Genomic DNA, 25,994 nt, shown 5'->3' with positions numbered 1-25,994 from the left:
AATACACACTGGTTTTTCTGGCACTAATACACACTGGTTTTTCTGGCACCTAGAATATTTTAACGTGTCAGAAAGAAATGACTGTAGCTTAGTGCGCAATGTTTAATTCCCATCAGCGACTTTGCTACCCTGTTGGCTCAATTTACCTGAGAAAACCAGCATTGCTTGTACAAGCCAATGCACAGATACTAGAGAAGATTAAAATAGGTGCTTACCCTGTGCTCTACCTGGTATCCAAAACTCAGTCTACCTTCTTCCTACTCTTTCATCACCCTGCCAGGGGATGGGCTAGCTCACTTTGCCTTATTTCAAACCTGCTCAGAGAGTGTTGCCTCACCTCATACTTTGAAACGTGTTGGGTTCACCTTCTCTTTTGGAGAGGGGCTGTGAAAATGAGAGTGGAGATAGGGGAAGAGAGAAAAAGAGCGTGAACAGACAGCAGGTGGAGTGAAAAACTAGCACGAAGAGACCGAGGAAAAGAGCGGAGAAGGAAAGAGAGAAATACTAGCGGACAAAGCATATGCCATATGTTTGTCTCAGGTTAGCATTTGGAGGAGGGGAGACGAGGCAGAGAGATTGCAGCACTAGCATGTGCCTCTAGGGTCCCTGTATTGGTGTGGTCTTCATGATTGTTCTCCCCCCAACTTTTGCAGCCAAGCGTTGTTAGCCACGTATGCCACAGGAGGCTGCGGCCTTCTACTGTTAGGGTTAGATTGCGTCACATAGGGAGACCCCGGAAGAGGGAATGGTGCAGAGCTATACTGCCACAGGACTGAAATAAGGATTGTACCTCAGGGAGCTCATCATGGTTCAGCTTTTGGGCCGGGGGAGCACATGGTCTTGCTTCCTCCCCATCCAGTTGGGGGTATTTTTTGCCCCTGGGATGCATGGAAGGAGCAGTCCCTGTACGTACCCTAGGAGCTGTGTGCCTGTGGCTGGCAATGTGGAGTGTGCCTCAGACTCCGCAAGCTTTGGCCCAGCCAGTCATCAGCTATCCTCAGCCGCAATAAAAAGTCTGGACTCAAAGCTTAGCTGGCAATTTGCTGAAGATGCCTGGGGCAGAAAAGAAACCAGTTCACTCCCTTTGGGGGGTCATGGGCGCTGCACGGCTGACAGCAATAGACATTTGGGATGGGGTCCTTCTCCCACAGAAGGTCAATCGGGAGTTCTGCCATTGGCGTCACTGGGAGCAATGTTAGGCCTCTGTATCTGTCAGCAGAGTTTGCCCAGCTGTTGGGGGAAAAGAAAATTGCTGGGCTGTAATGGGGGGTCATTTTTCCCATCCCCTCCAAGACCATCACCACATTTTAATGAATAAAAAATTGCGATTTTTAAATCCATGCAGATCTGCTGTCCCTGCCAAGCCTGTTTTTCTTCTCGAAAGACAGATGGACGTACTCACATTATGGTGGTTGTTTTTTGTGTGCCATATATTTTCAGTGATGTTCATGAAACTAGAATTAGTGACACTAATAATGACAAATCAGAGGGCTAATGTTGTTTAACCCTGTTAAAGTGTGTTATTACATTTACATGTTCCCACAGAGTAAATGCTGTTTGGCTCAGACATATGTCTTGCTATCTGTTTATTTTTATGAATCAGAAATGAATCAGCAGTCAGTCTAAGAGAGTCCTGTAGATTTATTTGTCTCATATACCATTTTGGAAGGGGGAAAAGGGCTTTAGGATTGTCTTGCATCCGCTGGAGGCATAAACATACTATGAAATTAATACTAAATCTAACATTGTCAAGGGCTGATCTAAAGATGCTGAACTATATATAGATTTAGATGGCGCAGCTCTTGGTCAGAATGGGGTGACATTCCTTCTTAGCCGGGGATCAGAACAAAGCCAATGCATCAGTTAAGTCCTCATAATAGAACTTATATGGTACATAGACCTTGTGCTGCTGAGTTGCAGTTGTTTGTTATCAGTTACTCATAAAAGTAGTCCCACTCAAGTCAATGGGACTTCTCTTATAAGTACTTGCCAACACAATGGTTGCATGGTCGATCACATAATATGTATAAGTCCATTGGAAGAGGATAGTTTAGAACTAGGAAATAATTACACACCCTTTCCCAGGTGCACCCCCTGCACACATGTGGAAACTTTTTGATAAATATTTTGTTTTCACCAACATTTTTTCTTTGAAAATGTTCAGGTTTTCAGATAAAGGCAAAGGACTGCTTGAAGAGGGCTATCAAGGACAATTTGGGTTATTAGCTCCCCTTCTCGAACCTATGTCGTCTTTCATGTTACTTGTAAAATATTGAAAAGAGGTGTGGGCATCTCAGGTGGCTTTTTTAAAAAAAAATAAATTAAATATGCTGCTCCAGAGATTTGAAAAGAAAATTATGTAATAGGAAAAAAAAAACACCCCTCTCCCCTACAGTGCTAAACATTCCAACAGCTACAGAAGGTGATTTAAATTCAGCTCAGCAGCTACTGTTCCAGCCTGGATGTTTTAAAGTCAGTTTATTTATATTTTAACTATGCAGTCTCCCATAAGGCACGGTCAAAGTCTTTAACACAATCGTTGGCATTAGCCATTTTCGTCATCTTCTTCCCTTTCCCCTTATCGAGTGTACTTTGTTTCCTGCAATGGTTTATAGAGACCATCTGCACCTCCTCCTGTGTTCTCTCAAGCATGGAGATAAGATTTCACCTTTGGATGTCTGGTTGAAGTCCAGCTGGCAGACTGGATGTGTTTGCTGGTTGTGGCTCAGTGCCTATTGGATGCAAGCACTAATCTCACATGGTAGTGATGGAAGAACCCATGTGAGAGCCACCCTTCAAATTCAGCCTGAACTCTGTGTTCTAGGGCCAATATTTTCAAACGTGGCTGTCTAAAATTAGGCCCCTAGATCCGTATTTAGGAGACTAAAAACTGGCCTGATTTTTCAAAGGTGCTGAAAACTTGCAGCTCCCACTGATGTAGAAATCTGTGGCAAGACTCACATCCCACTCAAGAAAGCTGGTACACACCCTACCCTTAGCCAGCTACAAAGCCCACATTCAAATTGCTCTCTTGGTTTTCAAAGCTCTTTATACCAGCCATGGCCAAACTGTGGCTCGTGACTCTATTACAATTAAAGTGCGACTTGCGGAGCCTCCCATGCCCCCCACATAATTCTCTTCCTTCCAGACTGCGGGGCGGGGGGTGGAGGGGGGGGAGAGGGGAACTCAGGGCTTCTGCCCTGCAGTGGGGTGGTGGGACTAGGGGCTTCTTCCCTGCGGGGGGAGGAGGAGAGTCTAAGGGCTTTAGCTCCGTGCCCCAGCAAGTGCCGCCACGTGGTGCCTTGTGCGTGTCTTGAGGCTCTTGAACTTCTGAAGATTACTGTATGTGGTTTGGAGGGTCAGTAAGTTTGGCCACTCCTGCTTTATACATTGGATGTAACCAGCTTCTCTGTTCTCATAATTGCTTACTCCCTTGCTAAATCAGTCCATTCCACACCAGGCTTTCACGCATGGAGACAAAGCCCAGCTGTCTTATTAACTGACAACAGTGCAGTTGCTTTCCTTGATCCCTTTCGAACAAACGGAGTGAGTGCCCATAATAGTGTTTGACCTCATCAAAAGCAGGAGGGGCCTGCCAGAGACACTCCTCTACCTCATCAGCCCATCTAGTCCAATAGCCTGACTCTGGGGCAGTGGACAATACCCAGATGCTTCTGAGGAACAGCAAGGATAAAAGCCTAACCCATAATGTTTCCAGCCAGTTATGCAAAGGGGTGGAGCAGAGAGTTCCTTCTTGACCTCTGGAGCGATCAGCTCCTTTTGCTCTGAAACATGAGATTTGACCCAGGCATCTGCAGATTTCCCTTTCCTTAGCTATAATTTCCAGGAAAAGTCATCATAGAATGTCAGAGTTGGAAGGGACCTCAGGAGGTCATCTAGTCCAACCCCCTGCTCAAAGCAGGACCAATCTCCAATTTTTTTTGCCCCAGATCCCTAAATGGCCCCCTCAAGGATTGAACTCACAACCCTGGGTTTAGCAGGCCAATGCTCAAACCACTGAGCTATCCCTCCCCCCCATCTACATTACAGGTGGGCCCAAACCAACCCCCCCCCCAGGCTTTTGGGGAAATTTTGGCTCCAGATCTGAATATTACAGTTGGCCCCTATCATGACAATTGTCAAAGCCTAAAGAATAGATTCCAGTACTCTCAGACTACGGGAAGGTTCCAATCTAGGTCTGACTTTCACAGCTCAGAGCTCTCTCTTATCCATCCAAAGCCTCCTCTGCATCTCCAAGGTCTACCTCTATCATCCTTGCCACATTCATCAGCACTGTCACTGCCCTCCTTTTGGGGCTCAGGTTGATACTGTCTGAGTTACTCTGGGTGGCTCTGGATAGTCGCAAGGAGCTCCTCCTCCCCTTGGACAAGGTCCCCGGCAGAGTGGCACTCAAATAAGACTTAAGCTGGGATCCTTGTGAAGCAGCTCAGATCTTGGATGATCCCTCTGGTAAGGGCACAGTAAGTCACTGGGTATCGTAGCTCCAGCATCAAGATTGCAAAAGATTCCTTGAATACTGCCCAGGGCACAATAGATCCTCTATCTCCCCAGACTTTTGGGGACAGACCTTTTATTTTGAATAGATTGCCTCTGTTTCCATTCCCTTATTTATCTGGACCTCGCGCTTTAACACAGGAACAGCAGCTGGGCACAAAAAACAAAGAGAAACCTGAGTCCCTGACCTCTTTCTCCGACTCACAGTCTGTATAGGAAAAAAAAATCTAGCAAACGGAGAAAGCACTTTTACAGATTGTCTCTTTGGCTTTTCTACCACATCAAATAGGCAGAGCAAAGATGAGCAGTTTCTTTTGCTGCATGGGATGACAAAAAAAAATCAGGATAAAAATATTCACAGAAGACAGAAAGAAAAAGACAAAAACTCAGCATGAAAGGTGTTTCTTCGGCTGCTTGGGGAGATGCAGGCAAAGATCAGAGGTGGGTTTTCATTGTACAGTCTTCATGTTGGGTTTTTGAAAACCGTTTTGTCTCAGTAGATCTCGGGCCCTGTTTGCAGGTGATGTGTCTCTGAAAAAAGAAGAAAGAAAGAAGAATGCAACCTTTCTAAATGCTTCCTGCATCTCCAAAGACTAGAACATTTTTGCAGCATCTCCCAAGAATGCGAAAAAACACACAAACCCAAACAAAAGCCCTCCTTTGGTTTCGTACGTCTGGTTCAAAGCGGATTTCCCTTTCTCGCCATTAGCTGCTGTGCTTTTACAGAGTCTCGGCTGCTAGCACATCACATTACGCCCGCTAGGACTGATCCCTCCTAAGAACACCACCAGCCTCAGAGATGGAGACCAGACTTTTTATTTTTTTCATCGTTGTACACTGAACACGACAGGAAGCAGTAACATGGCGGAGGAGTTAGAGTTGTTTATGATGTCCTCATATTCAAAGGTACTGAGTACTCATTGACATCAGTGGCTAGTGGGCATGCTCAGCACTTCTGAATAGCAGGCGGTTAGTATTCAGGATTAGTCTAGACAGCTTGTGTCCCCTCAGAGCGGTCTTTCTCACTGAGTCTTCAGATGAGGTACAGCAGCGAGCCGTGCGCTTGCACTCTCCCTTAGCTCCCATCTACTCTGTGGCTTCCTGTTAGTATCCTGACTCGTCCTTCAGCTCTCAGCATGGCTCAGCCTCTCCCTTTGTTAGCTCATGATACACTGGGCAAGGCTGCTGTTGCCCTGATAGGTCCCATGATGGGATTAGTCTTTTCTGAATCATCTGAAAAAAAGTTTTAGCCGTGGTGTGTGTGTGTTTGTTTATGAGAGACAGAGAGACGTAAAAGTGTCTTACACCATGTAATCACTTCCTACAGTGCACACAAACTTATCTGGATGCGTTGGGAACAGTGTTCCCAACTTCACGACTTTAGTGTGAGTCTCACAATCTCTGGTGTTTTTATTAAAGTCCCATCTCCTGGGCTCATGTGATTAGCTCAGAATTTTAGATTTCTTTTGAAAGGAAAAAAGCAAGTGTCTAGCCCTCATGGGTGTGGAGAAAAGCTAGAAAAATGTGAAAAAATGTCACCAAACAAAAGTGTCCCTTTTTTCGCAGTAATTTCTAATTCTTCAACCAACCTGAAATCTAAATGAGATATTTGCAGCCCAGCTCAGCCCTCAGAACTGGATGTACAGATCACATTGAGTCAATGCGAGTTACATGGGTGGGTCTGAAGGCAGTTTGGAACCTTTAAAACCAGCATTTGTGATTGCATTATATGTGGAAGCAATAATAAGACATAAGTTACCATAACAATATCTCAATATTGTGCACACATAAATAGCTAACATATCATAGGAAAAAGGAATACTATATCCCAGCTGGGTGAAAAACATTTCTCCCTGGAAGGATGGTCCATTTAAGCAGATGATGAATGAATAAAAAGGTTCCGGGGGGAAATCTTTGCCGGGCTGAAGGTCTTGGCATATTATTTATTGGAATACCATTGCAATGTAACCTCATTCAGACCTGCGAGTAAGTGACTGAGCACTGGGTTGGCTATACTCTAGAATACAGCCCAGCACTTGCTGGGGTGACTGGGATGCTTTCGGGCCATGCAATAAGGTAGCATGGAATTTCATTATCATTATTGATCATGTTTATTATGGTAATTCCTAAGGGCAAGCCAAGAATGGGACCCCATTGTACTAGTTGCTCTACAGGCAGAGAAGCAAACAGTCTCTACATAAGAACAGCCATCGTTGATCAGAATAATGGTCCATCTAGCCCAATATCCTGTCTTCTGACAGTGGCCAATGCCAGGTGCTTCAGAGGGAATGAGCAGAATAGGGCAATAATTGAGTGATCCATCCACTGCCACCCACTCGCAGCTTCTGGCAGCGAGAGGCTAGGGACACCCTGAGCATGGAGTTGCATCTCTGACCATCGTGGCTAATAGCCACTGATGGCTTGAACTTATCTAATTCTTTTTGAACCCTGTTATAGTTTTGGCCTTCACAACATCCCCTGGCTGTGTGTTCGACAGGTTGACTGAGTGCTGTGTGAGGAAGTACTTCCTTTTGTTTGTTTTAAATCTGCTACCTCTCTGCCTTGAAGAGCTTACCGTCTAAATAGACAAGACAGACACGGGGTGGGGGGAAAGTGGGATAAGATCCAAGCAAAGTGAACAATGTGCTGGCAGCAACCTTTGTGTTAGTGCCATGATTTTAGGAGGAGATCAACCAAATGGAGAGGGGACATTGAAGGGAAGGGGGCCGAGAACAATAGTGCAGGGGAGAAGACGATAAGAGAGACAGGTGTGAAGGGAAGTTGAGTTGAGGAGACTGGGAGGGAGAGAGGGAGAAGGTGGGAGGAAACAGCCACTCAGAACAGGGCAGAGCAAGTCCAGTCAGAACTGTTGACAATTCTCTGAGAGCTTGTCTTCACCACAGACCAAACTCAGCCTCAACTGCCAGTTTTTCCCTTAATCTGCCCCATGTTCCACATCTACATTTCTCTGTCAGTGGTACATGGCAAAGGTCATCCTGAGCTATAAGGAAGACTGCAAGGGAGCTGTTAACATGCATTGCTACCCTGAGGTAACTGCATTGGTAATGAGAGCCATGGGCAGTCACAAGGATTGAGTCATGTTGGTCTGCCAATCCCTTCCCATAAGCCCTCTGACTGGAAATGGACTATCAGTCTGTGTCTGCATAGTTCCCTGCAGTTGGCAGTTTCTCCAGCTTCACACAAAGCTCCATGTTGCTGTAGCTGAGACCCCAGCTGAAAGTGGGGAAATCGAGGCAGATAAGGAGGATTTCATGTGTGATGCCTACTCAAAGGTGAGAAAAGCCCAAGTCATGTGTGCAGCAGCCATGAGGCTGCTGCCTATAGTAAAGGATCCTTTTCTGAAAGTGGCCATGGATACTGGGGAACGAGGGACTTTGACTTGCAGCCCACATACAGGTAGGGCAGAGAATGGAATCTGTCCCTGGGGAGGGAACACAGGGTTATCCCAAAGCAGGGAGATGGTTTCCTCATCTACACAGGGGTAGAAGGCATGACAGGAAATGAACTCCACAGGCCTAGACTACTTCCTTCCACGAGCCCCAGGCTGGGCAGACGTGTGCCACGATACCCTGGAAATGTGAGTTCAGAGCAGCATAGTGAGTTGTGGCACTCTGAATCTTGGGCTATGTGCCCAGACAGCTGCCTGGTTTGTCACGGCTAGATATGGCACCATGGCAGACAGAGGTCGTGACAGTACAGTAATGTGGTTGTGCTATCATGAGTTAGGTTACCGTGAGGTGACTTACCCCATGCTTAGCATTATGCAGTGAAGGCGTGGCTTGAATGTCTGCAGGGCCCCGCTTCAGGTGTTTCTGCAGCCGCTCCCCTCAGTGCGTGACTTTGGCTGGTTCCTCTCTGCAGTTTTTCCCCAAGGCCACAGGGCTGGGGTATGTAAGTGGGCAGTGGGAGGGAAAGGAGAGGCACCACCTGGGTCCTAGCTTCCCCAAAGTAGGGTGGGGAGGAATCTCCGCTGCACTGTTGTGAGTGTGGAAGCGTGGGGGAGCGGTGGCCCTGGCTGGGTGCCATTTTACCCCCTCTGTTCTTCCCTCCCTCTCTTTCTCCCAGGGTTTCTACTGGCTGGAGCACCCTTCTGATTCTGGGGCTGCTCTAGTTCACGGCATTCTCTCCCCTGCCCCAAGCTGCCCTGTAGCACAAACACCATCGGGACAGCCTCTGTAGCCAGCATCTGTTGGAACTGGTGAACATAAAGAGCTCTTGCCCCATGCCCAGATCTGAATGTCAGCTACCCCTTTTTTATTTTTCTTCCTGTGCTGGCATGTCCATGATTAATCCCTGGCCATGCATAAAGTACTTCTTTACAAAAGACTATTGGCCCTGCTGACAGGTTTTTTCTAAGGTAGACTCTTTGTCGTTGTCAAACTTTTTGCTGCTTTAATCCCACAAGACATTTTGTTTAGAAGTCAGGTATCTAGAAACCATGCAGTCCCTTTTCCCTTCAAAGAATTCTTCCCTCTCCACTGACTATAATGAGATAAACTGCTCTTAATGCAGAGCGGAGCAGAATACTCAGTTCCTTGAGACAAACTTGATATGAAAACCTTGCCCTACTTTAATCACCACATCTCCATTATCTTTGTTCCTCTGGCTGACAAAATATCGGGTCTCAAGTATCCTGGGTTTGTACTTATAGAGTTCTCAGCCCTTTTATTTATTCCCAGCACAACTGGGACATTGGGCCAGATTTTTCTTAGATTATTTTACTGCTGTTATAAAAAGAACTGAAGTTGTTTTTCTTCTGTTTGCTTTGATAGATACATTCAGCAGCCAGAGCCTTTGTTTAGGAAATGCAGGAACACTGACAGTCAAGGTATTTTATTTTTGTATTATCATTTGTTATACAGAAGGGTTGAAAAGCCACAACCAAGATCAGGGCCCTGTTCTGTTAGGCTCTGTACATATACATTATAAAAGACTGTCCCTGCTCCAAACTGCCCACAATCTAAACCGATAAGACAAACAATGGGTGGAATAAGGGGATACAACATATAAGCGGAAGATGGGAAAATAAGGCACACAGAGATTAAATGAGTTGCTGACGATCCCCCAGGAAGTCTGTGACAGAGCGAGGAATTGAACCCAGGTTTCCTGAGTTCAGCCTAGGGCTTTACCCACAATACTAGCCTTTCTCCTGAGCAATCCTTAGAATGTTGAGTGTGATTGTATATTTTTTCTTTTCCTTTCCAGTAGTTGCAAGTTACCTCTTCACTTCAAACTTTCCAGAGTGACTGGAAGGACAGAAACTCAATGGAAAGAACTCAATAGTTCAGCTCACGCAAAGTGTCCAGCAAATATAAGTAAAGGGGGACAAAAAATGCATTGTGCAGATACTATTTTGAAAGGAAATGCTGGAATTAAACGAGAACAGCAGACAGGTGCATCATGCGGAGAATAAGTTAAGCGAGCTAGGAATAGCATGGGCTGTTGAGGTTCAGGAGTTAGCGTGAAATCCAAGTTAACAGGCAGGGTTCTGTGGCACTCAAGGGGAAGTAATCCTCTTCTGTGGGTTAGCAGCAGTGCTTCTCCTCAGCCATTGCTGCAGTTACAGGACTGTCTCCATACCCTTACAACTGCTCCGCCACCTCCAGGGCGGGAGGGTTCTGATGGTGGATGCGAGTAATGGTAGATCCACGGAACACCCCTCTCCTGGTCCCCACACAAATCCCTGAGTCCTGGGATAGAGGGAGGGACTCACTGCCGATCAGAGAGATTGCAGACCCCTGTGGTAGCATGCCAGCTTCTTGCCCCCGTCCTCTGCAGTGGAACACTACCAGTTCCACCGCCTCTTAGGTCTGCTCATGTACATCTGCAGAAGATTTCCCTCTTTGGAGAGAAGCCAGAGCAACAGGGTTATCTGCAGATGTGGTCAAATTAAACTTCATCCTACAGACCTTACTCATGTAAAATTCCCCACTGTAGTGAATCAGTACAGACTGCAGCATCAGCCCATTAATGTTTCTTCACTTGTGTCGAAATAATCCCAGCTAGGACTTGCACCACAGGCTTCTGTTTAGTTTGTTGGTGCTGATGTAGGTATGTGTGTGGTAGCCTGCAATGAGAGGTGCACGTGCTCCGCAGCTGGGAAAATATGGTCAGTTTTATAGAAGTGCTTCGCACTTTGGGCACTCAAGTTTAAAAATTTTGGTCTAAACGATTTGCCGCAGGTCACACAGACAATGGAAGAATGAAATGGCCGATCATGGGGTTAAGCCTTGCAACTAGGATTCCAAAGGTCCAGGTTTCACTCCCAGCTCTGCTGCAGTCTGCCTGCGTGAGACGGAAGTCAGAGGGCCTGGCTTCTGAACTTGTCTTCAGTTCATTAGACCAGCACGTTTTAGCTATTAAGGCCTAGTGTACTCCACTTCACATTCAAAAATATTTGACTCACCACCATTGTAATTTTCAGCAGTGTGGTTAGAATGTATTCTCTCTCTAGTACTACTACACTTTAACCCAACCCACACCACAATCTAAGAAGACGAGACCACAAGTGTCCTATGGTTAGCCCCACCTATTGAGCTAACCCTGTAATATCACCTGGAAAGTGGTCTCTATGTCACAGTAGAGCAAACGGTGATGAAAACAAGTTATCAATGGGGCCCCAGGAGACCAACCACCATGAATCTTTGCTTCATTCCAGAAGTGTTTTGGAAGCAATTACTTCATCTTGCTCTTTATTCATGGGATTCACTTAAGCGATGACATTACAGCTCAGTCCATTAAGTAAATGGGTTATATATTTTCTCAAAGTTTCAGTGAAGTAATGTTGCATCCTACACTGATATCATTGTCAGCAGTAAAACTGAGGGAGATGTCCTCATTTGTTTAGTGAGGATTACCTCTGCTGAGAACTTAAATATGACACATCAGTCTCTAGGTCCTTCATAATACTCAAACAGGATTTTAAAAAAGCAAGTGTTATTTTCACAAAAATTCCTGGCAGTCATACAGTTTATTATGAGAGGGAGAGGGAAAAGAAAAATTGACATGTCATTTCCTAAATGAATTTATATTCTCATTTCCTTTCGAAAATGAATCTGTGCGCCAGCTAGCTCTTTTCCATTAGTTTGCAGGGGCAAAGTTTGCAGAGCACAATTGAAATATACAGTTATAGCACAGGCCAGTGTGCCATATATGGCCTTCATAACAAGATCCTTCCCTACCCGCACTGCCAGTAGCACACATAATGGTTTTATTTTCCATCAGTTAGCCATGCAGTAGGTCTTAAAAGTCAGCAGCAGCTCAGAAAATAAGCCGGGGCACATGATCAGAATTCTGGTCAACCAGCACCAAATAATTCTGAAGGCTGCAGAAGCCTCCACGTCGTTACAAGCTGATTTGCTGAGAAGTCACTGTTCAGCTGTATCATACCTTGTTTTTTCTCTAGTTTTTACAATGTCTCAGTAGCTCTGGGAGTGTATATTTGGAAGAGGATATTTGAAGGAGGCTATGAGATTTTGGGGGACATAATCTTGATAACTGCCACAGAATGGTGTCAGTCAGGGGTGGGATTGTCCCACCTTGTATTTAGCTTGGACACTCTGGTTTCCTTTTCCAGGCCTTAAGAAGAGCTCCAGGAAGCTCAAAAGCTTGTCCCTTCCACCAACAGAAGTTAGTTCAGTAAAAGATATTACTTCACCCACCTAGTCTCTCTCATATCCTGGGACCAACACGGCAACAACACCACTTTAAATATAAATGGGAAGATAAAGTACCATTTACTTATATTACAGCAGATCTGGGGCTCTTCCTGATCCAGTTAAAATCTCACTGGAGCTGTCCTGATCCACACGTTAGTCGTAGCATGAGAAAGCAGCACAATTGGCATCATTATCAGGGTCCCTCAGTCACAACAGAGCATCAGTGCAAGTGTGAGACATTTCAGCTGACAGGGTGTTGGGTCTGCAAGTCCTTCAAACACTGTATGATGTCAATGGTACTATTATGATTTCACCCAGGCTAGCGACTCCGGCTGCAAATTCTCTCATTCCCTGAACAGCAGGGGAGGTCTAGACTGGAGCTGCAGAGTGTTTCCCCCCCTCCCCTGCCAGTTTCACCAAGCATGAAAGCAATTCAGAAAGCACGCGAGGGGCACGTTGGCTCTTACCTGCTAGGCTGTCTTTTCTTGGCATTTCTGAATGACTCCATTAGATTTACCATGAAGAGACAGTGCGCAGCATTGAGCCTCAGAAAATATAATGGTGTGGGAGTGTGTGCAGGAGGCAAGGGCACTGTGGAAACCGAATATATCTGTGTATCAGAATCTCTTCTTGTGAGATGGGAGGGAGACAACCCTGCTAGAAAAAGAGAATACTTTTAGGAATCTTTTATTTTGAGGGGTATAAGAATGGTGCAGTCTGCCAGCTTCTGTGAACGACAGGTCCTTGGAATATCTCTAGTGTTCCTGTCAGTTTATGAGTCTATCCCAAAAGGAGGAGAGGCCAGAGGGAGCAAGAACTGTGCAGTGATTCAAGCCACCTTAGCCAGTCTGCAAAAAGCTGCCATGGCATCAGCACACCTGACTTCTGTAAGTTCATTTCCCCTGAAATGGGCTGATTTTAGTGTAAACAATAAACATTGTGACAAAATCCTGCTTTTAATCAACCTTGAGGTAAAAGTTGGCTGAAAATCCAAAACCAAACCAAATAATAAAACCCCAACCAAAATTGGAGAAAGGCAATAGCTTGATTGTGGAAGATACAGCGTCTCACAAACACAGGCTTGTTTTGTTCACATTTTATTTTCAACTTTTCTAAAAAAAAAAAAAAAAGAAAGAAAAACAAAAACAACCAATTCCCCCCCCCCCCCCCCCCAAACATGGTAAAGAGATGTGAAAACAAAACTAAGGGGCAGAATTCTAGCACTGAAATGTCAAACTTAAGGAATAAAAAACTCGAAGAAGATCAAACCATCAAATCTCCTGCTGCCCATGTTTTTTAACAGAGTAACTTAACAGGGAGTATTTCTCTCTCTTTTGAGACACAATCATAACAAAGGGGGAAATCAAAGATTTCTTCTTTCCAGCTTGCTCTGGGTGCTCTTCCAATCCAGTCCAGTCCAGTCACTTCTGTTATATATATAAGAAATCTCTAGCAAGGGAAGGTTACAAAGAATGCCTGATTCTTTTAATTATACCTCCTACCCCGATATGTTTAACATATTTGCGTCAGTTGTTACTGTTGGAAGCAGCTGCTATTGTATTGGCGAATATTTGCTTTTCTCTTTGGAGTGTGCACAAACTCTAGTTTCATGATGATGCGTGGCAACAAGCTCAGTGCTGGAAAACACAGAAATAAACATAGAAACTACTGTTCTACAGGACTGCATAGCGACCAGAGACAAAGATTTTTTTTCTTTTCTCTCCTAATGACTCACACCTTCCAAAAGCAAATAATCTAAAGTCCAAGCACCATGCCTTTTTTCTTAGAAATTACTCCTCTAGTTCCCCTGTCCAACTGACTACCTTGGTAAAAGTAATCTGTGTCCTTGCCCCTTTTGTTCTCCACCTCTCCACCTCTCCCTTGGATTGAAGTGACTTGACCTCTTTGACAAGTGATGGGGAAAACTCCAAAGGTTTGGATTGGTTTATTTAAAGCTTATCTGAACTTTTATAGGTCCCTCCTCCTTCGTAATCCTTCAACAAGCTCACTTTCCCCTCTTCCCTCAATAGACTTGTCCACAAAGGGAAATTTCCTGGCATATCTATATTGGAATAATTGTGAGCTGTAGCTCACGAAAGCTTATGCTCAAATAAATTGGTTAGTCTCTAAGGTGCCACAAGTACTCCTTTTCTTTTTGCGAATACAGACTAACACGGCTGCTACTCTGAAACCTGTTATTCTGCTATTGTTACATCAGTTTAACCATCGTGGAATATATATCCGGTATAGGGATGCTGGGAAATTCTCCTTTGTAGACAAGCTCTAAGTCTGTCCAGTGAGGGTTGGGAAGAGGCAATCAAACTCCCCACCCAAACTGATAAAAAAAAATATTCTACTGGCCTGATGCAGTTTTCATCTTCTCTGACCTGTTGTGCCTATTACTAATGTTAACCCTGGTTAGCATCAGCATGGGCCAGCAAAGCCATTTTCTCTTTAGTGTTTACATGAGCAAACACTTGGATAGATTTGGTTCCACTGAAGCTAATGGGAAAACTCCTACTGACTTCAATGGGACTAGGCATGTGACCCCATATGCTATAAAAATGCGTGTGACTGACTCAAGTTACCATAATAACCTGAGTCAGTATACAAGAGAAAAAAGACCTGTCTAGGTAAATATATACCTCTTCAGCATGTAAAATCCTCTGGATAAGAAACATGGTGTCTTGTAGTTTTTCTGTTTCACATCTGGCCATTACAAGAGAAGCTTACGCCCCCCCGCCCCCAAACACATAGATATGCAGGTTTACTACATTTAACTGCAACATATATGCATTGGCAGGCACTGGAGGGGCAACAATCACTTTAGTTTATAGATACATTGTGGTTTTCAAATGTATTTTCCCCTGGGACCCAAAATCTATCCGTGATAACTTAGCAGGCCTGACCCGAACCCCCAAAAACCTAAGGCTGGTTTGGGGGGATTACTGCTAGGAGATGGTGGGGAAAGCTGGTGAAAAATGATGGATAGAGCATAGGTACTAAGCTGTGTTGGTGCTAAGACAGTGAGTTCTGATCCTGGAGCTGGTGCTGGCGCTATCTGTGACTTTAGCAGTTATGCTTTCTGCCTCAGTTTCCCCGTTTCTAAAAGAGGAACTATTAGTGGCTTGGAGGGCTGTTGTGAGGATTAATTAGTTAATGACTTTTAAAGTGCTCTGAACTACACAGAGGTTAAGTATTATAATTAGGAGCAAATTCTGATCTCGATTACACAGGTGTAAATCTGGAATAACTCCACTGCAGGTAAACTGCTATAAAAGAGATCAGAATAAGGCCCACGTGAACGTTAGTAGATTCCCTACTGAGTTACATCTACAACTGTAATGAAATCACGAATCATGACAGCTTGTCATTTTAGTAGGAGATATAGGGAAAATGCCCTTTAAAAAAACCAAAACAGGAAGAAAAATGGGGGTCAGGGAAGTGTTTTCTTTGGCTCTGAAGTACAGACTCGGGGAGAAACTGTTCTCACCAATGTAGGGGCTCTTTAAATACTTACGGGGTCTGGCATTTAACATAATCTTTCTTGTCTAATTTATATAAAAGAACCACATGTTATCTTAAATTGCAATCTAGTATGAGGATGAGCTGATTTTAATAGGGTTACATTCAACACAATATAACAAGAGAAGGAGTGCACTCCCTGGCCAATACAGCACACTCCCATGGATAATGTAAATAAGACTGAGTGACTTTGACCACCAGATAAGTACAGTTCTGGTAGACAGGCAGACAGACACGTGATAAAGAGAACTTGGAGAGATTGATTCATCAGTGACAGGTGTGGCATTTTCACAGCCACTGATACTGGGAACCCATCCTCCCACTATTCCATCTTAAATTTACTCATCAACCGTTCCCTTGGAAGTATGAGTCTGCTACTTGGCTTGCAGGGTGGTTTGCAGGCCTCGTCCAATGAGAACTGGAGATGGTTCAGCAGTAACAAAACTCTTTTTTTATAGTAGGATGTCATGCCGGTACCAGCTGCCTTGCTGCTTCCTTTCTGTCCTCTGCTGACCGAACCACGGCACAGTGCCGTGCACCACCATTTTGTCTTCCAGCAGGAGTTAGGTGTAATGATTGCCCGGTAGTTAGGAAAGGAATCGGGGTGGGCTAGCAGGTGTTCAGAGCCACGTTGGCAAACCTGGAGTCTAAAATCAGGACTGTAAAATATATATTAGAGCCACAACGAACCTCCCTCCAGGATATTCCAACACACACAAGTTTATAAGCAGGGAGGCAGTGGAGGGGAAGGGAGAGGAGTGAAAGGCCCAGATCAGCCATGATAAAAATGGAGGCTGAGTTACCTCTGGGAACTGTATGTACACTGACTTGCCCTGGAACCAGGAGCGCTAGGACTACAAGCTGGCAGTCCCAGTGGAAAGGTCGTGTCCCATAATGTCAGTGGCCACTGTAAAATTGTACTACAGACACTTCCAGGAGGACCTGTGCTGGAACACATATTTTCTGGCAAATCTTCAGGGGAAATGCGCTGAATCACTGTGAGACCTTGGGCAAGTCACTTAGGGCCAGGTTTTTCAAAGTCTTTAGGTGTTCCTGTGCTCAGCATTGCAACGTTTAGCTGATTCTGGAGCCGAAATCTCCTTTTCAAAAGGCAACATTCCATTCCTAGCATGGCTCTAATTGCACTGAGGACAGGGCCCAAATGAAAACCCTTCAAGAACAATTAAATGTAGGATGTACATTAATAGCAATTGATAAAGCTAATTTCTAGGAATATTGGATTTAACAAATTAGTTTACACAAATACAGCCTGGTTTTAAGAATGTCGGTGGGTGTGACTGTGTGATTTGGATACATGGGATCTGATCTTTGGCAGAGCACAAGGGCAGGTAGGGAAAGAGTGGGAAGATGTCTCTAAATGAACTGTCTTCTTCCCCTGTGCTGGGCACTGTTGGTGGTCAGTTCAGCGCATTACAGAGCAGCCTGAAGACTTTGCACTTTATGACTGCTAAACTCTGCCAGCAGCAATGATCCCCTAGGAATTGTTCTGCCCGCTAGTGATCGCCGGAGGGGGAGGTGCTCTGGCCAGGCCCCCTTCCACTCCGGGCCTTCCCTCTGACACTTCCCTATGCAGGTGATCTAGAGCCAGTCATCCTGGCTTTATGCCACCCAGAAGTTCCCCTATGCAAGGGGGCATCCCCAGCTGCCCCATTAAGGCAGCTTTCAGCTGCCTGAGTGGCACAAAGCAGCTGGCAAGAGTGGCTAAGGAACTGACCTCTAATTATCATGACTACTTAAGCAAATCAGGGAAGTATTTTCCAGTTGCCTTGATGATTAATTTGTGTGCACCATAACCCAAGTTGCATGTGCAACCAGAGTGTGGGTACACAAATTAATCACAGATGTCAATGGCCAGCCCCATTTTTTTAAAAATAAGTCAAGGTCTGAATCTCAAAGGTTTAGACTTTTTCAGATACCCTCATTATGAAGTTATGAGAAAACATTCATAGCTGGATGATTTTCTTTTGCCCTAGCCAGCTGTCAGGAACAGCAAGATGGCTCAGGCAAAATCTGATGCAGGTGCAAGTGGTGACTTACGCCAATAAATTAAAACAATGGATCAGAGACCCTAAGGAAGAAACACGCCAACAATTGCTGAAGATCTTCATATTTTGCTTAGTTTGCCTTGTAAAATGTAGGGAGTCTCTTGCCACAAATTCAATCAACTCTTCTACACAACTTTTAAAGTCCCCAGAATGTACTAATCACTTTGCTCTGATTGTTTAATTAACCCCAGCCAACAGCAGCATGGACCAAAGCTTGGCTCTCGAGTTAAAAATACTAGCCCTCTAGCAGGTTACAGCATTGCAGTGGTTATTGTTACGGGAGCATTACTTTGCAGTAGCTTTTTAGTAGGTTACTGATAATTTAAATGTACTGACACTACCGTCACCAATTAACATGTTAGAAACTGGGAGGCCAGTAATTGCATCAAATCGCCAGAGCAAGTATGAGAAATTCAACCAGACATTTTAAAAAATCATATAGAAAATATCCACTATTTATAACAATATTTTATCATGAAAAAGGACATACACAGAATTTTTATTATACCCTATCAACTCTCCTAGCAGAGTCTTAGCTAAGTGGCTATTATTATTTATTAGGGACGGATGAAAACTTTCCACCTAAACTGAGGAGTTTTCCTGGAGCGCTCATTCTAAGTAATTTAAAAATATATGCTCAGTTTACTATTATTTTTATGACAGCCCCTAAAAATTTAGCCTTTGTTTTTCACACTAGTCACCGGCTATGTGACTTTGCTTACTGCTCTCTCCTCTTCCCAGGTCTTGTCCTGAGCCTTTGATGCAACAACTTTAGAGTAGAGACTGTTCGCTCATCAGGTAACATTTTACACAAAGGACGTATCTTTATTTAATAGTCCAAGTCTTCTATCGATTTGCATAGCCAGTGGTGTGACTAACAGAACTGTAGTTCATTGGCACCTATTGATACCGTTTTTTTTCTTTTTCACCTTTTTACAAAAAAGAAACCATTCTGTAAAACAACAGAATGAAATAATGCAGTGTTTATTCGGAGATTCCTGTAACATTCATGTACTACTGGTAAATCAGATCTGTAGCCATTGCCAGACACTCCACTAGTGCCTATAATCCTTTAAAGTCTTCCACCATGCTGTTTATCTATTGTTTACAGTAGATCAGGAAATAGGAGATAGAGTCAGGTCTATGAATTGTGGGAAAACAATGAATGCTTCCTGAAAGCTGCAATGTTCCAAAAATCATCTACTGTCTGTCAATTTTACGCTCCTGAACAGGAAATTCTACTCTGATCAGTTCCACTTTTTTTAAAAAATCACAGTCATAACACTGTATAGCCTGCCAAGAGTAACCTTGAGTAATCACCCAGCAAAGAAAATTAATGGGGTAGGAGTCTTCTAAATTAAAATAAACTCTATTTTCATAACAGTTTGGAAGCTTAAATCTTTTATTTTAAAAACAAATGAAGGTCATTCAGTCAATGACACTAAAACAAGGAGGTATTTCCCTTTTTAAAAAACCTACTTCAGAGTTTGGTAGCAACGATCAAAACCCTGTTGCACTAACACACTGTAAAATGTAGGGCAAATTTTCAGCTGGCTCCAGTCTTCAAATTTTTTGGTCCTGCAAGAACACACACATAAGTGTTCGCACCCACAAGAATGCATATATAAGAGTTTTTGCAAGCAAATCAGGTCTGGTGATCACTTTTTTGTTCACAAAAAAGTGATCACCAGACCTGATTTGCTTGCAAAACCTTGTTTGCAAGTGCAAAATACTTTTTTATACATTATGGTGGACACAGAAGTGCATGGTTTCAAGTTTGGCTCTCTGCATTTTTGGATCATTACCTTTACTGGTGGTTCTCCCTTTGGTGACCATGAGTAACCAAGAATTGTGTGGGATTGTTGAGAGGGGATGGCCCCCGACCCCTCTATTTTCTGAAGAAGATTTTTGTGAAATTGTTTGAGACCATTTTGCCTTGCTTTACAGCTCCATACTCAGAGCCCATCCTTCTGGATAAGGAAAACATGAAATACTAGGAGTGAAGTCCTGGCCCCATTGGAGTCAGTGGGAGTTTAATCATTGATTTTAATGGGATCAGGATTTCACCCCAGACCCCTTCTTTTCCGAGGAGTTACCACGAGGGGCCAATTAAGGTAGTTCCATTTACTCCAGGGTTGGGTTCATGTTCTGAATCCTGCAGAATGGTTCAGAGATGCTGCTGAAGGTTCACTAGTTCATTCTAACCCTAACTCCAAGTGTTCAAAGAGTGCTCTCTCTCTCTCTCTCTCTCTCTCTCTCTCTCTCTCTTTATATATATAACCTTTAAAGTCTTTTCCCTGGGACCCTATCATTGGGGCTTCCCCAGTGTTCTCCCCTCATGTCCTTACTCAGTCCCTTTGTATTATTTCATAATACCTAAGCCATGCAGTTGATGCATAGATTGAATTAGAAAGCGGGTCTTTGTCTGATCTGTAAACATACTTCTTGCATTATGTTTCTCCCCTTAATGTATTCCAGTCAATGCCTGAGTAGTTAAAATCCTCAGTTCCTACCACTCTCTCCTTTTTACACGCCTGTTTTATTTGTACAGTCATTTTACGGTCCAGTTGTTCTTTCTGGTCAGGTGGCCTATAAAATATTTCTATTACTAGTTTACTCTCTGAAACATCCCCAACTGCAGTCCATAATGACAGAGTAGCTCCTTTCCAGCATCCCTCAGATACCCACTTTCAAAGACTAATAAACCCCCTTCTTTCTCAAGCACCTCGCTCCCTTTCCAGGCCCTCAAGCTAAACAAGTTCTACTCTTTACTGTTAATACTGCTATTATTTTCCAAGGAAATTTCAGTTGCATCCATAGCCATTTTGTACGTACGCATTCAGCTAAACTTCTTACATTCATACAGAGACACAAAACAATGATCCAAATCCCTCCATGTTAGTGCCTATGAATCTACAAGTATAGTCTCTTACTAACTACTTGTTTGGAGGAAAGGCTTTGACTTCATCTGGACTGGTCCTTGTTAGTGCCCATTCATGGTTCTCTAGAGCTCCTCCTTCCAGCTCCCCACCCCTTCCAATATGTCTGAAATGGAAACATCCAGAGTGTGGAGGATTTTTGCCCTCTACTAGATTACTACTAATGCATCCCAGAAGTATATTTAATTAGCTTCTTCACAGCTGTCCGTAAGAGCAAACTCTGTTTTACCAAAGGATCTTTGCTAGATAATTTGAAATGGAACTGGTTGGTTTTTGTTGTCCTGCATACTGCCTGCAAAGTTTCTTTTCACTGCTAAGAACTCTGCCTGACTGTAGAAACAGCAGACATTTTGTTTTCCAAATTGCTGCATCCAGTGTGGAGGATGGACACAAACACACACACTTCTTGTTCCTAGAGACTTTATTTTTGTGCTTTCTTGGTGTCCTTTTTCTTCGGATAAAATAAAATTAATATTCAACCGTTTGCTTTGCTTTTTGTGTATGGAGCTATAACCATTTTTAACTGAAGATCCAGCCTTTTGGATCTGAGATACTTACCCTGTTGTACTTTGTACAGACGTACTTCCTCTAGCCTACATGCAAGCCTCCAGGAAACGTATCCTGGCTTGAGGCTTTCCGGTTAGCCATTCTAATGAACAAAAATTTCATCATCAATCAAACAGCAATGGTTTTAACCAATTCAGTCAGCCTGACTTACACAGCACACCACTCCAGAATTTAAACATGCACTCAAAACCCTATCTCATGTGTCTCTTCCTTTGTCCACAGGCACCAAATGGGAGAAAACACACACACATGCAGACATTAACAATTGTAGCCATGAGTCACAGCAAATATACTTGCACTGCGTGGAAGGAGACAGACAGGACAGGGTATGAACAGTGTTGTATTCATTCCCATATGCCAAGGGGTTACTAGTATGCATTTAAACACAAAGCTAAAGGTTGAGTGCCACCTCTCCATTAGATGTAAATTAAGACAATGAATTTTTTGCCCTGCAGTGCCTTGCTGTGATTATAAAATGTTATTTTTTAAGAAAATATTTATCTTACTAATTAAGAGATGAGGTTGGTAAGAAGCCAGAGCCATGGTTACAATCAGTCCAAGTCACAGCTCTTAGCAAACCCCTGATTAGGGTCACTGCTCCGAATTCTTATTAGCAAAAATATATCACTCATTTTTCTCCTCTGAAAATTATAGCCCTGATCTTGCAATCAGATCCAACCCACGGCCCTGTGAGGCAAATGTAGAGTTCCACTGAAGTCCATAGGGTTCCTCACAGTCTGGTGTCAGGGTGGGCCAATCTCTGTTATTCTATGCCATGAAAACTGAAACTAAAAAGCAGCTTTAGCTAGGAGAGCCTGTCCTGGGTGAAGAAAGACAAGGGGCCTGGCTGCACATGAAAGCACAGTTTGATATTTATGAAGTAGCAGGTTTCTAGAAGTGAGAAGAGAGGGGTTGATGCTCTCCTTGAAAGCCATGAGGCATTTTTACATTTGGAGTAGAGAAATGCATGCCATGTGCCCCTATACTTGCCCTATCCTCCCTAGGCATTGTCAGAACTGGAGAGAGGCTCCAAACTCCTACTCCTCCTGGGGAAGTTTGGAACCAGCTCCAGACCTGAGCCTTTATCCCCTCACTCCTTTTGTGAAGCCTCCAAGTGCTGCTCTCCCCGATGATGGTGTTGAAATGCATTTTGGGGCCTGAAGTAAGTGGGAACCTTTCCATTGACTTCAATGGGCGCTGAATCCAGCCCGTATACTGTACCTGCTGTCGTGGGACTTTAGTGCTTTACATACTTTGATAGGGTTCAAGGCCAAAAGGGACCATTACATCATCGAGTTTAACCTCCATTAAATTTCATCCAGTTGTGTGCCACATGCAGAAAACAGGACAGACCAAGGTGCCACCAGTAGCTGCTGCAATGGCAGGGAATAGATTAGGTGAGGCATGCCCAGATGATCCTAGCAAATGATCTTCATTCTGCAGAAGAAGGCAAAACCCTCCCAAGGTCTCCGCCAATCTGACCTGGGGGAAATTCTTTCCTGATCCCAACTCTGGCCATCAGCTGGACCCTGACCATGTGAGCAAGACCTACCAGCCAGGCATCTGAGAAAGAGGATTCTTTGTACCACCTCACCACACTGGTGCAGCCTGTCTAGTGTCCTCTTTTCAGTTGTGGGCATCTCTGATGCTTCAGAAGAAGGGGGAACCCCACTCCCACAGAATCCACCTGGCTAATTTTGCATTGGTGAAAAAAGATCCTTCCTGACCCCTGCAGGCAACTGTCTGAAGCATGAAATTTGATTACAGTCATTGTCTTAATGCAAAGCTGAAGTGTTCTGAGCATGTTGAGGGCAATGCAGGCCATCTTGTTCTCCCCCGGCCCATAAAGGAAGGGAATGAACAGGGGCATTCACAGATGCACAAACTCCATGGCCAGAAGGAACTACCATGACCATCCAAGAGCACTCACCCATCCCCCCGAACACACAGGCTGAAGAATTTCTCTCAGAAGCTAGATTACAGCTTGTCTTTTAGAAAGATAGCTTATCACATTTTAAACACTCAACAAGACGGCTGCTGAGGCCCCACCGCCCATGATAAGCCGGTCCAATGTTTAATTACCCTCACTGCTAGGAAATGGTGTCTTATTTCAAGGTTGAATTTATCTAACTTCAACTTCCAGCCATTGCTTCTGGTTATACCTTTGTCTGTAAGACTGAACCACCCTGCACCCCCAGACCCATTCTATCAGATACCTTGTCCATGCGTAAGTACCTATAAACAATGATCAACTTCTCATCCTTCTCTTCAATAAACTGACTAGATTGAGGTCCCTAAGCCTCCCATCATAAAGCTTGTTGTCTAGCCCTTGGATCATTTTGTGGCCCTCCTTTGAACTCTCTCCAATATTTCCACATCCTTCTTGAAATGTGGACACCAGAACTGGACATAGTATTCTAGTAGCAGTCTTACCTATGCAGTGTACAGAGCCAAGATAATTTCCCTAACTGTATTAGATAGTTCCCTTTTTATACATTCAACAACCAATCAGCTCCTTTTGCCACAGCCTTGTGCTCACGAGGAGGTGATTAGCTATGACAATCCCTCATTCCTTTTCTGAGTCACTGCTTTCCACGACAGAGTCACTCATCCTCTAGTTATAACCTGCATTCTTTGTTCCCAGGTGTATTACCTTGCATTTGGCTGTACCAAAAATGCATTTTGTTGGATTGTGACCTTTCAACCAGGTGTTTTAACTTGCACTTGTCAGCTAGAACCCAGCAGAGCAGAGGTGCACAAGACAATAAACTAATCCACATTCACAAAGAAAAGATTCAGGTTTGGTTGAAGACTGAAGAGGATTCTTATTGAACTGGAGTTGATTCATTCCTCTTACACGAGGAAGTGAGGCCTTGTGATTAAAACACAGGACCAGGAGTCAGGAGTTATAGAATTCTTGTCCCTGCCACTGATTTCCTAGGTGACGCTGGCCAAGTCACTTTACCTCTCCATCCCTCAGTTTCCACATCTGTAAAATGGGTCGAAAGATACCAACCAAATTCATAGAGGCTGTGTGAGGCTAAATTTACTGATTTTGTAAAATGCATTGAGATCCCCAGACAAAAACGCAAACGTTTATTAATTAATTATTATTATTGTTATTGTTACTTATTACCCCATTGGCAAGATTCTGACGTAAAACATTTTCTGTTTTATTTCGTCCAAGCGGAAAGCAGGATCCAATGTTATTTGCATCTAGAGAAAATAAGTCAATGTGTGGCGCAGTGAGCCAATGACACTATTTTTCCATTTCTCTACACTGAGGCCCAGGTAAAATAAGTGTGAGAGTCGATCTCTCATCTGCTTTACAAACCCTGCCCAGTCTGGCACAAGGCCAGCATGACTAGCGATGTCAAGTACGTTGGGAGAGGTCAGTCTGAGACAGTGACAGCAGGGGGTGTTGCAGTCTAGAACGGAGGGGCCTTGGCAGAGCTGTGTGGTGGACAGCTTTAGCCTACTCCATGCTTGTGCTATTTGTCCTTCACTTTTGTGAGCAACACAATGAACCAAAAACGGTGTTAAGCACATAGATGGGGCCAGATTCAGTATGTGTAGGCAGGTGTAATTCTATGGGATTACCCCAGGTCTGAATTTGGCCCATAAATTATAAAGTGTGTAGACACAGGTACACTAGGTAAAGCAACAGGAAGGGGCAGAAGACAGGAAAATTATATTGGCAGCAATGTTTGCAAACACTCTTCATCTTCCAGCGCACTGATGAATTGATGATTTTCGCTGAAAAGAAAAGATCCCCGTGGCTTTAAAGAAAGCCATTTGCTGAGGCACAAGGGAAACAATTAAGCATTTAATTCAGTTTGACCTGATCTGTCATTACAACTCTTTGTTTTCCCATCTCTTTCATTTGCTTTGACCTTTAGGATGCAGTCCTACGTGTGCTTTTTGCACAGGTCACCACAAACAGATCCTGTTTCCCAACGATAACATGAATGCAGAATATTAATGTAGCCCTCTTCTATTGTGTCCTGGTCCCCCCTCCAACTCTACCTCCTCCCAAGCCTCCCCCTGCCTGCAAGCACATTTGCACAAAAGAACACAGAGTACCCACTCAGCAGCCCACCTTGAACAAAACACTCCAGGACTCTTGAAACAGCAGAAGTGCTAATCAAGCAGGGCCCTGTGCTGTGTGCTCCTGCAGCGGTTGCTTGGCATAGAAATGGGCTGTCTGGCCGCAGCTATGAGGTAACGTCTGGCTTTTTTGCCAAGCTGCAGAACTAGTCAGACACTCCCTGGAACAACATTTCTTCAGGAAAAAAAAAAAGTTAGGCAAGAAATGATCTAGAAGCTTCCTTGCATCTTTCTGTCTGCCTTTTTTTTAAAGTTGTATAACCAAATTACTTAGAATGCAAAGGGTTTCATCAGCTGCTTCCGAGTTTGTGCAATAATCTGATTAAACGGAGTCTTAACACTCATCAGACAAACTGGAAATACTGAAAGGAAGAAGAATACACATACCTCTTTCTTTTCTCCTTAATGCAGTTTAAGCTAGCATGTATTTTTGGAAGCAAGCTGAAATAGAGCAATACAAATACAAACAGGGCAAAGCTAACCTGTGTCTGCAGCATCCCTTTTCATAGCCATTAGGTAGTCTAATGAACCAGCTAGAGGAACTCTTCATTACACTGCAGCAGACTTTCCCCCGCCTTGAGACATTTGTTATGTAA

At 44.0% G+C, this 25,994-nt stretch overlaps 1 long non-coding RNA gene across 2 annotated transcripts; it reads right to left on the bottom strand.

Annotated features, from left to right (window-relative positions):
* Nucleotides 1–1,623: 1,623 nt before the first annotated feature.
* Nucleotides 1,624–25,614, bottom strand: LOC119567965. Of its 2 annotated transcripts, none has more exons than XR_005227923.2 (3): nucleotides 22,513–25,614; nucleotides 12,662–12,851; nucleotides 1,624–5,046 (listed from the first exon to the last, which is right to left on the bottom strand). It is a non-coding gene; the product is annotated as an uncharacterized LOC119567965 (long non-coding RNA). The 2 variants fall into 2 exon arrangements; XR_005227924.2 differs by having other exon boundaries at nucleotides 12,662–12,848; nucleotides 25,391–25,605.
* Between the last annotated feature and the right edge of the window lie 380 nt (nucleotides 25,615–25,994).

This window comes from Chelonia mydas, chromosome 13 (genome assembly GCF_015237465.2).
Source record: "Chelonia mydas isolate rCheMyd1 chromosome 13, rCheMyd1.pri.v2, whole genome shotgun sequence".
Taxonomy (NCBI): domain Eukaryota; kingdom Metazoa; phylum Chordata; order Testudines; family Cheloniidae; genus Chelonia; species Chelonia mydas.
This window is presented reverse-complemented; position numbering and strand designations above follow the sequence as displayed.